The sequence below is a fragment of the Oncorhynchus masou genome, unplaced genomic scaffold (genome assembly GCF_036934945.1).
Source record: "Oncorhynchus masou masou isolate Uvic2021 unplaced genomic scaffold, UVic_Omas_1.1 unplaced_scaffold_1059, whole genome shotgun sequence".
NCBI lineage: Eukaryota > Metazoa > Chordata > Actinopteri > Salmoniformes > Salmonidae > Oncorhynchus > Oncorhynchus masou.
Window position 1 is genome coordinate 175,659 of NW_027000298.1, and position 17,896 is coordinate 193,554.

Consider the following 17,896-nt stretch of genomic DNA (forward strand, 5'->3'; position numbering starts at 1 on the left):
TCCCCAGGCCGTCTGTAGGGCTCTCTCCCATCTAGTCTACTCCCCAGGCCGTGTGTAGGGCTCTCTCCCATCTAGTCTACTCCTCAGGCCGTGTGTAAGGCTCTCTCACATTGAGGACCCACCATATGGTGAACTCCCATAAAGACAGGCTTTACTGTCCGTTCTCCGGGTCACTAGCTCAGGCCTCGGCCACAGCACTGTTTCCTGTCTCCTGTTTCCTGTTTCTCGTCTCCTGCCTCTCACTGCTAGCCAAAACCTTCTGCCTCCCTGGTCCTCCCGCCGCAGCTGAAACAGTATTGACTAGCTTCATTCACAACCCCCCTGAGACACACACACACACACACACACACAAACACACACACAAACACACACACACACACACACTCTCTCTCTATTTCTCTCTCTCACACTCTTTCGTACAGCCTTCCTCCATCTCCCTCAATCTGTCTTTAACTCACTCCTTCCCTCCAACTCCCTGGTGGGAAGACACAATGAGGTGCAGATGTTGTGTTGAGGGCCCTGGTCAGATGTTATGTTGAGGGCCCTGGTCAGATGTTGTGTTGAGGGCCTTGGTCAGATGTTGTGTTGAGTGCCCTGGTCAGATGTTGTGTTGAGGGCCCTTGTCAGATGTTGTGTTGAGGGCCCTGGTCAGATGTTGTACTCAGGGCCCTGGTCAGATGTTGTGTTGAGGGCCTCGGTCAGATGTTGTGTTGAGGGCCCTGGTCAGATGTTGTGCTGAGGGCCCTGGTCAGATGTTGAGTTGAGGGCCCTGGTCAGATGTTGTGTTGAGGGCCCTGGTCAGATGTTGTGCTGGGGGCCCTGGTCAGATGTTGTGATGATGGCCCTGGTCAGACATTGTGTTGAGGGCCCTGGTCAGATGTTATGCTGAGGGCCCTGGTCAGACATTGTGTTGAGGGCCCTGGTCAGATGTTGAGTTGTGGGCCCTGGTCAGATGTTGAGTTGAGGGCCCTGGTCAGATGTTGAGTTGAGGGCCCTGGTCAGATATTGTGTTGAGGGCCCTGGTCAGATATTGTATTGAGGGCCCTGGTCAGATATTGTGTTGAGGGCTTTGGTCAGATATTGGTTTGAGGGCCCTGGTCAGATATTGTGTTGAGGGCCCTGGTGAGATATTGTGTTGAGGGCCCTGGTCAGATGTTGAGTTGTGGGCCCTGGTCAGATGTTGAGTTGAGGGCCCTGGTCAGATGTTGAGTTGAGGGCCCTGGTCAGATATTGTGTTGAGGGCCCTGGTCAGATATTGTATTGAGGGCCCTGGTCAGATATTGTGTTGAGGGCTTTGGTCAGATATTGGTTTGAGGGCCCTGGTCAGATATTGTGTTGAGGGCCCTGGTCAGATGTTGTGTTGAGGGCCCTGGACAGATGTTGTGTTGAGGGCCTTGGTCAGATTTTGTGTTGAGGGCCCTGGTCAGATGTTGTGCTGAGGGCCCTTGTCAGATGTTGTGTTGAGGGCCCTGGTCAGATGTTGTACTCAGGGCCCTGGTCAGATGTTGAGTTGAGGGCCCTGGTCAGATATTGTATTGAGGGCCCTGGTCAGATATTGTGTTGAGGGCTTTGGTCAGATATTGGTTTGAGGGCCCTGGTCAGATATTGTATTGAGGGCCCTGGTCAGATATTGTGTTGAGGGCTTTGGTCAGATATTGGTTTGAGGGCCCTGGTCAGATATTGTGTTGAGGGCCCTGGTCAGATATTGTGTTGAGGGCCCTGGTCAGATGTTGAGTTGTGGGCCCTGGTCAGATGTTGAGTTGAGGGCCCTGGTCAGATGTTGAGTTGAGGGCCCTGGTCAGATATTGTGTTGAGGGCCCTGGTCAGATATTGTATTGAGGGCCCTGGTCAGATATTGTGTTGAGGGCTTTGGTCAGATATTGGTTTGAGGGCCCTGGTCAGATATTGTGTTGAGGGCCCTGGTCAGATGTTGTGTTGAGGGCCCTGGACAGATGTTGTGTTGAGGGCCTTGGTCAGATTTTGTGTTGAGGGCCCTGGTCAGATGTTGTACTCAGGGCCCTGGTCAGATGTTGAGTTGAGGGCCCTGGTCAGATGTTGAGTTGAGGGCCCTGGTCAGATATTGTGTTGAGGGCCCTGGTCAGATGTTGTGCTGAGGGCCCTGGTCAGATGTTATGCTGAGGGCCCTGGTCAGACATTGTGTTGAGGGCCCTTGTCAGATGTTGTGTTGAGGGCCCTGGTCAGATGTTGTACTCAGGGCCCTGGTCAGATGTTGAGTTGAGGGCCCTGGTCAGATGTTGAGTTGAGGGCCCTGGTCAGATATTGTGTTGAGGGCCCTGGTCAGATATTGTATTGAGGGCCCTGGTCAGATATTATATTGAGGGCCCTGGTCAGATATTGTGTTGAGGGCTTTGGTCAGATATTGGTTTGAGGGCCTTGGTCAGATTTTGTGTTGAGGGCCCTGGTCAGATGTTGTGCTGAGGGCCCTGGTCAGATGTTATGCTGAGGTCCCTGGTCAGACATTGTGTTGAGGGCCCTTGTCAGATGTTGTGTTGAGGGCCCTGGTCAGATGTTGTACTCAGGTCCCTGGTCAGATGTTGAGTTGAGGGCCCTGGTCAGATGTTGTACTCAGGGCCCTGGTCAGATGTTGAGTTGAGGGCCCTGGTCAGATGTTGAGTTGAGGGCCCTGGTCAGATATTGTGTTGAGGGCCCTGGTCAGATATTGTATTGAGGGCCCTGGTCAGATATTATATTGAGGGCCCTGGTCAGATATTGTGTTGAGGGCTTTGGTCAGATATTGGTTTGAGGGCCCTGGTCAGATTTTGTGTTGAGGGCCCTGGTCAGATGTTGTGTTGAGGGCCCTGGTCAGATGTTGTGTTGAGGGCCTTGGTCAGATTTTGTGTTGAGGGCCCTGGTCAGATGTTGTGCTGAGGGCCCTGGTCAGATGTTATGCTGAGGGCCCTGGTCAGACATTGTGTTGAGGGCCCTTGTCAGATGTTGTGTTGAGGGCCCTGGTCAGATGTTGTACTCAGGGCCCTGGTCAGATGTTGAGTTGAGGGCCCTGGTCAGATGTTGAGTTGAGGGCCCTGGTCAGATATTGTGTTGAGGGCCCTGGTCAGATATTGTATTGATGGCCCTGGTCAGATATTGTGTTGAGGGCTTTGGTCAGATATTGGTTTGAGGGCCCTGGTCAGATATTGTGTTGAGGGCCCTGGTCAGATGTTGTGTTGAGGGCCCTGGTCAGATGTTGTACTCAGGGCCCTGGTCAGATGTTGAGTTGAGGGCCCTGGTCAGATGTTGAGTTGAGGGCCCTGGTCAGATATTGTGTTGAGGGCCCTGGTCAGATATTGTATTGAGGGCCCTGGTCAGATATTATATTGAGGGCCCTGGTCAGATATTGTGTTGAGGGCTTTGGTCAGATATTGGTTTGAGGGCCCTGGTCAGATATTGTGTTGAGGGCCCTGGTCAGATGTTGTGTTGAGGGCCCTGGTCAGATGTTGTGTTGAGGGCCTTGGTCAGATTTTGTGTTGAGGGCCCTGGTCAGATGTTGTGCTGAGGGCCCTGGTCAGATGTTATGCTGAGGGCCCTGGTCAGACATTGTGTTGAGGGCCCTTGTCAGATGTTGTGTTGAGGGCCCTGGTCAGATGTTGTACTCAGGGCCCTGGTCAGATGTTGAGTTGAGGGCCCTGGTCAGATGTTGAGTTGAGGGCCCTGGTCAGATATTGTGTTGAGGGCCCTGGTCAGATATTGTATTGATGGCCCTGGTCAGATATTGTGTTGAGGGCTTTGGTCAGATATTGGTTTGAGGGCCCTGGTCAGATATTGTGTTGAGGGCCCTGGTCAGATGTTGTGTTGAGGGCCCTGGTCAGATTTTGTGTTGAGGGCTCTGGTCAGATATTGGTTTGAGGGCCCTTGTCCAATGTTGTGCACTTCAAAGGTAGTAGGGTGCCATTTGGGATGAAGGCTACATGTGTAGAGCCAGACCAAATCCTGCATTCTCACAACAGGGCCTTTGGACAGCAACCATATAGCACTCACATTAAAATTATTAGTTGGACCTGGCTCACTGCTCTCTAAATGGTTCTGGTTAACTTGGGCCCATTGTATCTGGCTTACTGCTCTCTAAATGTTTCTGGTTGACTTGGACCCATTGTATCTCTGGCTCACTGCTCTCTAAATGGTTCTGGTTTGGTTGAATTAGAGAGTTCTGGTTTGGGATAGCGGTTAGGATGAAGTTCTGGTTTGGGATAGGGGTTAGGATGAATTTCTGGTTTGGGATAGGGATTAGGATGAAGTTCTGGTATGGGATAGGGGTTAGGATGAAGTTCTGGTTTGGGATAGGGGCTAGGATGAAGTTCTGGTTTGGGATAGGGGCTAGGATGAAGTTCTGGTTTGGGATAGGGGCTAGGATGAAGTTCTGGTTTGGGATAGGGGCTAGGATGAAGTTCTGGTTTGGGATAGGGGCTAGGATGAAGTTCTGGTTTGGGATAGGGGTTAGGATGAAGTTCTGGTTTGGGATAGGGATGAAGTTCTGGTTTGAGATAAGGATGAAGTTATGGTTTGGGATAAGCGTTAGGATGATGTTCTGGTTTGGGATAGGGATAGGGATGAAGTTCTAGTTTGAGATAAGGATGAAGTTCTGGTTTGAGATAAGGATGAAGTTCTGGTTTGGGATAGGGATGAAGTTCTGGTTTGGGATAAGGATGAAGTTATGGTTTGGGATAAGGATGAAATTCTGGTTTGGAATAGGGATGAAGTTCTAGTTTGAGATAAGGATGAAGTTCTGGTTTGAGATAAGGATGAAGTTATGGTTTGGGATAAGCGTTAGGATGATGTTCTGGTTTGGGATAGGGATGAAGTTCTGGTTTGGGATAGGGATGAAGTCCTGGTTTGGGATAAGGATGAAGTTCTGGTTTGGAATAGGGATGAAGTTCTAGTTTGGGATAGGGGTTAGGATGAGAGGGAGTGTAAAGAGTATCGAGGCCATTTGGAGAGACACCGTACTCGCTCCAGTTCTGAATCCTCCAGTAGAATGTGATTGTCGTATTCCCTCCTCTAGTGGTGTGTCTGTGTCAACACATCTCCATTTAAAATATGCTCCCATGTTGTCCTCAATCACAATTGAAAACCTAATCCAGCCATCTGAATACTGCGTAATGGTATTTGCATTAATTCATTTGTCCTACTGTACCTCGCAGAAAAAAACATATTTTTGTAATTTGCTTGAAAAAAGGTTTACTTTGCTTGTTTTCACTTGTTTCCTTCCTAATAATTCTGTCTCCATCTCAAAATGGCCCCTTGTTTCCTGTATAGTGCACTATTGTTTACCATCTCTGTTCAGCTGTTCATCAGTTTCCATTGCCATTTGTGTTTTTCTGTGTGCATCTAAGGTATATGTGGCACAGAGCCAGAACTGTGTGTGCGTGTATATATGTGTGTGTGTGTGTGTGTGTGTGTGTGTGTGTGTGTGTGTGTGTGTGTGTGTGTGTGTGTGTGTGTGTGTGTGTGTGTGTGTGTGTGTGTGTGTGTGTGTGTGTGTGTGTGTGTGTGTGTGTGTGTGTGTGTGTGTGTGTGTGTGTGTGTGTGTGTGTATGTTTCAACTGCAGGAGAATGTGATGTCTCCTAGACCAAATGTCCTTTCAGAATCTGATCACGTCAGTGTGATGCGTAACTTTTTGTTTGTTTAATGATCTAACAGCTGATTGTAACGTTACAGCCGTCCAATTACACTGACAGTGAGTGCAGTTTATTGGTGAAGTACAATAAGTCCTGTTCTACACCACAACTACCACTAGATGGCAGTGTTCATTGCCATATTTATAACAACAGCAATTTAAAAAAATACAACCAACCCCTTTGAAAACCGGCAATTGTGGCATCGATGTGAGTCTGAAGCATTTTATTGTCAAACCTGACTACAAAGTGTAAATAGAATAATGTTGGTTGTAAAGTCAGGCACGTCTAAATCAGAGTTTGGAACCTCGAGTATATGAAGGTTGGGTTTGGATTACAATTATGTCAACAAATCATGCCTCCTTATGCCATCACCCCTACATCCACTTCACTTCATTGACTGAGGCTCCGCTGCTTCAAAAGCCCGTACAGATTGACCACTCAATACAATGCTTTAGAGCAGGATGCACAGACAACAACTATGGTTTGAATGCACTGTTGAAGGACCCTATTGTGAAGAATGGTTGGTCCCCAGTGGGTATACTGGTAGTTAGACTATAGACTGATGGTTGGTCCCCATTGGTGGTGGGTTTACTGGTAGTTAGACTATAGACTGATGGTTGGTCCCCAGTGGGTATACTGGTAGTTAGACTATAGACTGATGGTTGGTCCCCAGTGGGTATACTGGTAGTTAGACTATAGGCTGATGGTTGGTCCCCATTGGTGGTGGGTATACTGGTAGTTAGACTATAGCCTGATGGTTGGTCCCCATTGGTGGTGGGTATACTGGTAGTTAGACTATAGGCTGATGGTTGGTCCCCAGTGGGTATACTGGTAGTTAGACTATAGCCTGATGGTTGGTCCCCATTGGTGGTGGGTATACTGGTAGTTAGACTATAGCCTGATGGTTGGTCCCCAGTGGGTATACTGGTAGTTAGACTATAGCCTGATGGTTGGTCCCCATTGGTGGTGGGTATACTGGTAGTTAGACTATAGCCTGATGGTTGGTCCCCATTGGTGGTGGGTATACTGGTAGTTAGACTATAGCCTGATGGTTGGTCCCCAGTGGGTATACTGGTAGTTAGACTATAGACTGATGGTTGGTCCCCATTGGTGGTGGGTATACTGGTAGTTAGACTATAGACTGATGGTTGGTCCCCATTGGGTATACTGGTAGTTAGACTATAGACTGATGGTTGGTCCCCAGTGGGTATACTGGTAGTTAGACTACAGGCTGATGGTTGGTCCCCAGTGGGTATACTGGTAGTTAGACTATAGACTGATGGTTGGTCCCCAGTGGGTATACTGGTAGTTAGACTACAGGCTGATGGTTGGTCCCCAGTGGGTATACTGGTAGTTAGACTATAGACCGATGGTTGGTCCCCAGTGGGTATACTGGTAGTGAGACTATAGACCGATGGTTGGTCCCCAGTGGGTATACTGGTAGTGAGACTATAGACTGATGGTTGGTCCCCAGTGGTGGTGGGTATAGTAGTAGTTAGACTATAGCCTGATGGTTGGTCCCCAGTGGGTATACTGGTAGTTAGACTATAGACCGATGGTTGGTCCCCAGTGGGTATACTGGTAGTTAGACTATAGGCCGATGGTTGGTCCCCAGTGGTGGTGGGTATAGTAGTAGTTAGACTATAGCCTGATGGTTGGTCCCCAGTGGGTATACTGGTTGTTAGACTATAGACCGATGGTTGGTCCCCAGTGGTGGTGGGTATACTGGAAGTTAGACTACAGACCGATGGTTGGTCCCCAGTGGGTATACTGGTAGTTAGACTATAGACCGATGGTTGGTCCCCAGTGGGTATACTGGTAGTTAGACTATAGGCCGATGGTTGGTCCCCAGTGGTGGTGGGTATAGTAGTAGTTAGACTATAGCCTGATGGTTGGTCCCCAGTGGGTATACTGGTTGTTAGACTATAGACCGATGGTTGGTCCCCAGTGGTGGTGGGTATACTGGAAGTTAGACTACAGACCGATGGTTGGTCCCCAGTGGGTATACTGGTAGTTAGACTATAGGCTGATGGTTGGTCCCCAGTGGGTATACTGGTAGTTAGACTATAGGCCGATGGTTGGTCCCAGTGGGTATACTGCTAGTTAGACTATAGACCGATGGTTGGTCCCCAGTGGTGGTGGGTATACTGGTAGTTAGACTATAGACTGATGGTTGTTCCCCAGTGGGTATACTGCTAGTTAGACCGATGGTTGGTCCCCAGTGGTGGTGGGTATACTGGTAGTTAGACTATAGACCGATGGTTGGTCCCCAGTGGGTATACTGGTAGTTAGACTACAGGCTGATGGTTGGTCCCCAGTGGGTATACTGGTAGTTAGACTATAGACTGATGGTTGGTCCCCAGTGGGTATACTGGTAGTTAGACTATAGACTGATGGTTGGTCCCCAGTGGGTATACTGGTAGTGTGTGTGTGTGTGTGTGCGTGCGTGCGTGCGTGCGTGTGTGTGTGTATGCCCATGGGGCTCTGGCAAAGACCTCACCTCCATCCTCACCTCTTGCCTGCTCACCAAAGGTCATTGATGGGGAGACCAGAATTAGGTATTTGTTTTCTGAACTGTTAAACCATGTGTATGTGACAAATGAAATTTGGTTTGATTTGATTTGACTTCAACGTTGAACGTGTTTGAATGTCAGATATGACCCTCACTGCCATTGATAATAGAACAGTGACCATGTGTATGTGTTCACAGATACGTGAGATGCAGAGAGGACTGGCACTTAACACATCTATTCAATACATCTACTCAATACATCTCCTCAATACATCTACTCAATACATCTCCTCAATACATCTCCTCAATACATCTCCTCAATACATCTCCTCAATACATCTACTCAATACATATCCTCAATACATCTCCTCAATACATCTCCTCAATACATCTACTCAATAAATCTACTCAATACATCTCATCAACACATCTCCTCAATACATCTCCTCAATACATCTGCTCAACACATCTCCTCAATACATCTACTAAACACATCCACAATGAGATGATTGCTAATGATGCAGCATAGCAGGAATCTCCACAGCAACGACCTTTTCATTTCATGTGTTACTGACGAACTCTGTCTCAACTCTGTCTCAACTCTGCCTCAACTCTGTCTCAACTGCCTCAACTCTGTCTCAACTGCCTCAACTCTCTCTCAACTCTGCCTCAACTCTGTCTCAACTGCCTCAACTCTGCCTCAACTCTGCCTCAACTCTGCCTCAACTCTGTCTCAACACTTTCTCTACTCTGTCTCAACTGCCTCAACTCTGTCTCAACTCTGCCTCAACTCTTCCTCAACTCTTCCTCAACTCTGCCTCAACTCTGTCTCAACTCCCTCAACTCTGCCTCAACTCTGCTTCAACTCTGTCTCAACTCTGTCTCAACTGCGTCAACTCTGTCTCAACTGCCTCAACTCTGTCTCAACTGCCTCAACTCTGTCTCAACTCTGCCTCAACTCTGCCTCAACTCTGTCTCAACTGCCTCAACTCTGCCTCAACTCTGTCTCAACTCTGTCTCAAATGCTTCAACTCTGCCTCAACTCTGTCTCAACTCTGCATAAACTCTGTCTCAACTGCCTCAACTCTGCCTCAAATCTGTCTCAATTCTGTCTCAATTCTGTCTCAACTGCCTCAACTCTGCCTCAACTCTGCCTCAACTCTGTCTCAACTGCCTCAACTCTGTCTCAACTCTGCCTCAACTCTGTCTCAACTCTGCCTCAACTCTGCCTCAACTCTGTCTCAACTCTGCCTCAACTCTGTCTCAACTCTGTCTCAACTCTGCCTCAACTCTGTCTCAACTCTGTCTCAATTCTGCCTCAACTCTGCCTCAACTCTGTCTAAACTCTGTCTAAACTCTGCCTCAACTCTGCCTCAACTCTGTCTCAACTCCGTCTCAGGTCTGCCTCAATGCTGTCTTAACTCTGCCTCAACTCTGCCTCAACTCTGCCTCAACTCTGTCTCAACCTTGTCTCAACTCTGTCTCAACTCTGCCTCAACTCTGCCTCAACTCTGTCTCAACTCTGTCTCAACTCTGCCTCAACTCTGCCTCAACTCTGTCTCATCTCTAACTCAACTCTGTCTCAACACAGTCTCAAGTCTGCCTCAACGCTGTCTTAACTCTGCCTCAACTCTGTCTCAACTTTGCCTCAACTCTGCCTCAACTCTATCTCAACTCTGCCTCAACTCTGTCTCAACTCTGCCTCAACTCTGCCTCAACTCTTCCTCAACTCTGTCTCAACTCTGCCTCAACTCTGCCTCAACTCTGTCTCATCTCTAACTCAACTCTGTCTCAACACAGTCTCAAGTCTGCCTCAACGCTGTCTTAACTCTGCCTCAACTCTGTCTCAACTTTGCCTCAACTCTGCCTCAACTCTGTCTCAACTCTGCCTCAACTCTGTGTTAACTCTGTCTCAACTCTGCCTCAACTCTGTCTCAACTCTGCCTCAACTCTGCCTCAACTTCTGTCTCAACTCTGCCTCAACTCTGTCTCAACTGCCTCAACTCTGCCTCAACTTTATTTCAACTCTGCCTCAACTCTGCCTCAACTCTGTCTCAACTCTGTCTCAACTCTGCCTTAACTCTGTCTCAACTCTGTCTCAACTCTGCCTCAACTCTGTCTCAACTCTGCCTCAACTCTGCCTCAACTCTGTCTCAACTGTCTCAACTGCCTCAACTCTGCCTCAACTCTGTCTGAACTCTGTCTCAACTCTGCCTCAACTCTGTCTCAACTCTGCCTCAACTCTGTCTCAACTGCCTCAACTCTGCCTCAACTCTGTCTCAACTCTGCCTCAACTCTGCCTCAACTCTGCCTCAACTCTGCCTCAACTCTGTCTCAACTCTGCCTCAACTCTGCCTCAACTCTGTCTCAACTCTGCCTCAACTCTGTCTCAACTATGCCTCAACTCTGCCTCAACTCTGTCTCAACTCTGTCTCAACTCTGCCTCAACTCTGCCTCAACTCTGCCTCAACTCTGTCTCAACTCCCTCAACTCTGCCTAAACTCTGTCTCAACTCCCTCAACTCTGCCTCAACTCTGCCTCAACTCTGTCTCAACTCTGCCTCAACTCTGCCTCAACTCTGTCTCAACTCCCTCAACTCTGCCTCAACTCTGCCTCAACTCTGTCTCAACTCTGTCTCAACTCTGCCTCAACTCTGTCTCAACTCTGCCTCAACTCTGCCTCAACTCTGTCTCAACTGCCTCAACTCTGTCTCAACTCTGCCTCAACTCTGCCTCAACTCTGTCTCAACTCTGTCTCAACTCTGCCTCAACTCTGTGTTAACTCTGTCTCAACTCTGCCTCAACTCAACCCAAAATCTACAGACGGAGATGCTTTTTCCATCCGGCAGCCTCAGCCGTTTGATAAGGAGACCACTGTTGGGTAGGTTTAGTCTGACCTGTTCATACTTCAACCTGTTAGTGTGTCAGATTACACCTGTCCTAACTGCTGTTGGAAACATTGACTGTGTGTGTGTGTTCACAGAAACATGTATGGAGCCAGCACATAGAGACTTGTAAGAGGAAGTGATGAAGTCCAGACTGTCAGACGGGCTTTATACTGATGTCTCTGAACAGAGAGAGACTTGGCACTCTGCATTAACATTTCACTAGAGACAACTTTTGCTTGTATTGTATTTTTTTTCCACTCTTCCACATCTTCTCCTTTTCCACTACTCAGCCTGGTCGTTGTGCCACTGCCTCGTCACCATGTTGCCAGGCTCTGACTGACTGGCCGGTTCTGCCCTGCAGAGACCCCATCCCTTGGGAAGTCACCTCTTTCCTCCCATCTCACCCACCCTTCCAGTCCTACCCCGACCTCCCATCTTTTGTTGGCTCAAAAGAGCAGCCAACTGTGGTCTGCTGACTCAGTGCTTTTAGTTCAAATGTGAATTCCATAAACTTGAAAACCCCCTTGGTTGTCCAATCGCGCAGAGGGCTTGGGCCGTTGCACAATAGCAACCACAGCCCATGTAAGTCAGTTTAAAACATTCCCATCATTGGTTACTCTGAGAGTTCCTCATATTGATATTGGCTGCGGCCTCAGGCCCTATGTTGTTAACCTTGGAAAAGTAACCCCAGTTTCGTCCTCTATTGCTATTGGGGATTACTATGCAATCTTATAGCCATACTAACTACATCAATGTCAACCATCGGACAGGGCCTGCAACAGCCTATTGAACGGAGCTTGTTTCAGTTGGAGATTACGTCTGACTTTCATTTTTTTAAACAGTAAAAGACTTGCGTTGATGCATCTGAACATCAGGATCTTACTTCCTGAATTGGATTACGTCAAGATCTGGGCTGTGCAGATGAATCCGCTCATTCTGGTGTTGACTGAAACGTGGATCTCTGGGGACGTTCTGGACTTTTCTGATATTAATATTGAGGGTTGTGATGTGCTCGGAGCTGACAGGGTAGAGATTGTGGAGAGGCCATCCTTATTCAAAAGAATTTCACTGTCTCTTTACTGAAATTAATTTCCATTGCTAAAAGGTTTTTAGCTACTATCTTTAAGCCTTTTAATTCTGGAGAGAAATGTCTCCATAACTGTTATAGAGTCTACGGTCCTCCCTCGGCTAACCTTTGGGCACTCAAGGAGTTAACGAGTTTGTTGTCTTCTTTTACTAAATCAGAAGTTATTATCCTGGGTGACCTCAATTGTGATTGTCTGAAGCCTGTATTTCCCAATCTAAAAGACATGTGTAATGACCTAAACCTGAACCCAGCTGGGGACGAAGACTACACTGCTCAATCTTAAATATCATTCAAAGTCAACTCTGATTAATGTTATTTTAACAAATATACCAGAGAAATATGTTTCTAATTGTGTGTTCTCCCCAGATATTTGTGACCATTGCCCAGTTGTTCGTGCCAGAGATGTGAAAATACAAAAAATGTAAGCCTCCTGTCATCACAAAAATGAACTTTAAAAACTTCAGTGAACAGGCATTTTTACATGATCTTTATTTTAGTGGCCTTGGTTGTATTTCAGCTAATACAGTGGGGCAAAAAAGTATTTAGTCAGCCACCAATTGTGCAAGTTCTCCCACTTAAAAAGATGAGAAAGGCCTGTAATTTTCATCATAGGTACACTTTAACTATGACAGACAAAATGAGAATAAAAAATCCAGAAAATCACATTGTAGGATTTTTCATGAGTTTATTTGCAAATTATGGTGGAAAGTATTTGGTCACCTGCAAACAAGCAAGATTTCTGGCTCTCACAGACCTGTAACTTCTTCAAGAGACTCCTCTGTCCTCCACCTGTATTAATAGCACCTGTTTGAACTTGTTATCAGTATAAAAGACACCTGTCCACAACCTCAAACAGTCACACTCCAAACTCCACTATGGCCAAGAACAAAGAGCTGTCAAAGGACACCAGAAACACAATTGTAGACCTGCCCCAGGCTGGGAAGACTGAATCTGCTATAGGCAAGCAGCTTGGTTTGAAGAAATCAACTGTGGGAGCAATTATTAGGAAATGGAAGACATACAAGACCACTGGTAATCTCCCTCGATCTGGGGCTCCACGCAAGATCTCACCCAGTGGTGTCAAAATGATCACAAGAACGGTGAGCAAAAATTGCAGAACCACACGGGGGGACCTAGTGAATGACCTGCAGAGAGCTGGGACCAAAGTAACAAAGCCTACCATCTGTAACACACTACGCTGCCAGGGACTCAAATCCTGCAGTGACAGACGTGTCCCCCTGCTTAAGCCAGTACATGTCCAGGCCCGTCTGAAGTTTGCTGGAGAGCATTTGGATGATCCAGAAGAAGATTGGGAGAATGTCATATGGTCAGATGAAACCAAAATAGAACTTTTTGGTAAAAACTCAACTCGTCGTGTTTGGAGGACAAAGAATGCTGAGTTGCATTTAAAGAAAACCATACCTTCTGTGAAGCATGGGGGTGGAAACATTATGCTTTGGGGCTGTTTTTCTGCTAAGGGACCAGGACGACTGATCCGTGTAAAGGAAAGAATGAATGGGGCCATGTATCGTGAGATTTTGAGTGAAAACCTCCTTCCATCAGCAAGGGCATTGAAGATTAAACGTGGCTGGGTCTTTCAGCATGACAATGATCCCAAACACACCGCCCAGGCAATGAAGGAGTGGTTCGTAAGAAGCATTTCAAGGTCCTGGAGTTGCCTAGCCAGTCTCCAGATCTCAACCCCATAGAACATCTTTGGAGGGAGTTGAAAGTCCGTGTTGACCAGCAACAGCCTCAAAACATCACTGCTCTAGAGGAGATCTGCATGGAGGAATGGGCCCAAAATATCGGAAACAGTGTGTGAAAACCTTGTGAAGACCTACAGGAAACATTTGACCTCTGTCATTGCCAACAAAGGGTATATAACAAAGTATTGAGATAAACTTTTGTTATTGACCAAATACTTATTTTCCACCATAATTTGCAAATAAATTCCTTAAAAATCCTACAATGTGATTTTCTGGATTTGTTTTTGTCATTTTGTCTGTCATTGTTCAAGTGTACCCATGATGAAAATTACAGGCCTCTCTCATCTTTAAGTGGGAGAAGTTGCACAATTGGTGGCTGACTAAATACCTTTTTGCCCCACTGTACCTGAACCTGATTTAGCTTTGAGCCTTTTTGCAGAAGTCTTCAATAAAAATGAAAGGTTAAAGTTGGATGGAATGCCTGGAACACTCCGGAATTATCCCATTATCCGCATTCATTCATAAAAGAGATGATGCTTGGGTCAAGCCTAGGAACACAGTCTTAGGGAACAGACTGGCAAGCTTTTAAACAACTGAGGAATCATTCTGTTAAAAAAATATATATATAATCAGAAAGGCTAAATCTGATTATTATTTGTTCAATCGCGCAGAGGGCTTGGGCCGTTGCACAATAGCAACCACAGCCTATGTAAGTCAGTTTATAACATTCCCATCATTGGTTACTCTGAGAGTTCCTCATATTGATATTGGCTGCGGCCTCAGGCCCTATGTTGTTAGCCTTGGAAAAGTAACCCCAGTTTCGTCCTCTATTGCTATTGGGGATTACTATTCAATCTTATAGCCATACTAACTACATCAATGTCAACCATCGGACAGGGCCTGCAACAGCCTATTGAACGGAGCTTGTTTCAGTTGGAGATTACGTGTGACTTTCATTTTTTTTAAACAGTAAAAGACTTGCGTTGATGCATCTGAACATCAGGATCTTACTTCCTGAATTGGATTACGTCAAGATCTGGGCTGTGCAGATGAATCCGCTCATTCTGGTGTTGACTGAAACGTGGATCTCTGGGGACGTTCTGGACTTTTCTGATATTAATATTGAGGGTTGTGATGTGCTCGGAGCTGACAGGGTAGAGATTGTGGAGAGGCCATCCTTATTCAAAAGAATTTCACTGTCTCTTTACTGAAATTAATTTCCATTGCTAAAAGGTTTTTAGCTACTATCTTTAAGCCTTTTAATTCTGGAGAGAAATGTCTCCATAACTGTTATAGAGTCTACGGTCCTCCCTCGGCTAACCTTTGGGCACTCAAGGAGTTAACGAGTTTGTTGTCTTCTTTTACTAAATCAGAAGTTATTATCCTGGGTGACCTCAATTGTGATTGTCTGAAGCCTGTATTTCCCAATCTAAAAGACATGTGTAATGACCTAAACCTGAACCCAGCTGGGGACGAAGACTACACTGCTCAATCTTAAATATCATTCAAAGTCAACTCTGATTAATGTTATTTTAACAAATATACCAGAGAAATATGTTTCTAATTGTGTGTTCTCCCCAGATATTTGTGACCATTGCCCAGTTGTTCGTGCCAGAGATGTGAAAATACAAAAAATGTAAGCCTCCTGTCATCACAAAAATGAACTTTAAAAACTTCAGTGAACAGGCATTTTTACATGATCTTTATTTTAGTGGCCTTGGTTGTATTTCAGCTAATACAGTGGGGCAAAAAAGTATTTAGTCAGCCACCAATTGTGCAAGTTCTCCCACTTAAAAAGATGAGAAAGGCCTGTAATTTTCATCATAGGTACACTTTAACTATGACAGACAAAATGAGAATAAAAAATCCAGAAAATCACATTGTAGGATTTTTCATGAGTTTATTTGCAAATTATGGTGGAAAGTATTTGGTCACCTGCAAACAAGCAAGATTTCTGGCTCTCACAGACCCCTAACTTCTTCAAGAGACTCCTCTGTCCTCCACTTGTTACCTGTATTAATAGCACCTGTTTGAACTTGTTATCAGTATAAAAGACACCTGTCCACAACCTCAAACAGTCACACTCCAAACTCCACTATGGCCAAGACCAAAGAGCTGTCAAAGGACACCAGAAACAAAATTGTAGACCTGCCCCAGGCTGGGAAGACTGAATCTGCTATAGGCAAGCAGCTTGGTTTGAAGAAATCAACTGTGGGAGCAATTATTAGGAAATGGAAGACATACAAGACCACTGGTAATCTCCCTCGATCTGGGGCTCCACGCAAGATCTCACCCTGTGGGGTCAAAATGATCACAAGAACGGTGAGCAAAAATTGCAGAACCACATGGGGGGACCTAGTGAATGACCTGCAGAGAGCTGGGACCAAAGTAACAAAGCCTACCATCTGTAACACACTACGCTGCCAGGGACTCAAATCCTGCAGTGACAGACGTGTCCCCCTGCTTAAGCCAGTACATGTCCAGGCCCGTCTGAAGTTTGCTGGAGGGCATTTGGATGATCCAGAAGAAGATTGGGAGAATGTCATATGGTCAGATGAAACCAAAATATAACTTTTTGGTAAAAACTCAACTCGTCGTGTTTGGAGGACAAAGAATGCCGAGTTGCATTTAAAGAAAACCATACCTAATGTGAAGCATGGGGGTGGAAACATTATGCTTTGGGGCTGTTTTTCTGCAAAGGGACCAGGACGACTGATCCATGTAAAGGAAAGAATGAATGGGGCCATGTATCGTGAGATTTTGAGTGAAAACCTCCTTCCATTAGCAAGGGCATTGAAGATGAAACGTGGCTGTGTCTTTCAGCATGACAATGATCCCAAACACACCGCCCAGGCACGAAGGAGTGGCTTCGTAAGAAGCATTTCAAGGTCCTGGAGTTGCCTAGCCAGTCTCCAGATCTCAACCCCATAGAACATCTTTGGAGGGAGTTGAAAGTCCGTGTTGCCCAGCAACAGCCTCAAAACATCACTGCTCTAGAGGAGATCTGCATGGAGGAATGGGCCAAAATACCAGCAACAGTGTGTGAAAACCTTATGAAGACTTACAGGAAACATTTGACATCTGTCATTGCCAACAAAGGGTATATAACAAAGTATTGAGATAAACTTTTGTTATTGACCAAATACTTATTTTCCACCATAATTTGCAAATAAATTCCTTAAAAATCCTACAATTTGATTTTCTGGATTTGTTTTTCTCATTTTGTCTGTCATTGTTCAAGTGTACCCATGATGAAAATTACAGGCCTCTCTCATCTTTAAGTGGGAGAAGTTGCACAATTGGTGGCTGACTAAATACTTTTTTGCCCCACTGTACCTGAACCTGATTTAGCTTTGAGCCTTTTTGCAGAAGTCTTCAATAAAAATGAAGGGTTAAAGTTGGATGGAATGGCTGGAACACTCCGGAATTATCAGATTATCAGCAGTCATTCGTAAAAGAGATGATGCTTGGGTCAAGCCTAGGAACACAGGCTTAGGGAACAGACTGGCAAGCTTTTAAACAACTGAGGAATCATTCCGTAAAAAAATATATATATAATCTGAAAGGCTAAATCTGATTATTATTTGTTCAATCGTGCAGAGGGCTTGGGCCGTTGCACAATAGCAACCACAGCCCATGTAAGTCAGTTTAAAACATTCCCATCATTGGTTACTCTGAGAGTTCCTCATATTGATATTGGCTGCGGCCTCAGGCCCTATGTTGTTAACCTTGGAAAAGTAACCCCAGTTTCGTCCTCTATTGCTATTGGAGATTACTATGCAATCTTATAGCCATACTAACTACATCAATGTCAACCATCGGACAGGGCCTGCAACAGCCTATTGAATGGAGCTTGTTTCAGTTGGAGATTACGTGTGACGTTCATTTTTTTTAAACAGTAAAAGACTTGCATTGATGCATCTGAACATCAGGATCTTACTTCCTGAATTGGATTACGTCAAGATCTGGGCTGTGCAGATGAATCCGCTCATTCTGGTGTTGACTGAAACGTGGATCTCTGGGGACGTTCTGGACTTTTCTGATATTAATATTGAGGGTTGTGATGT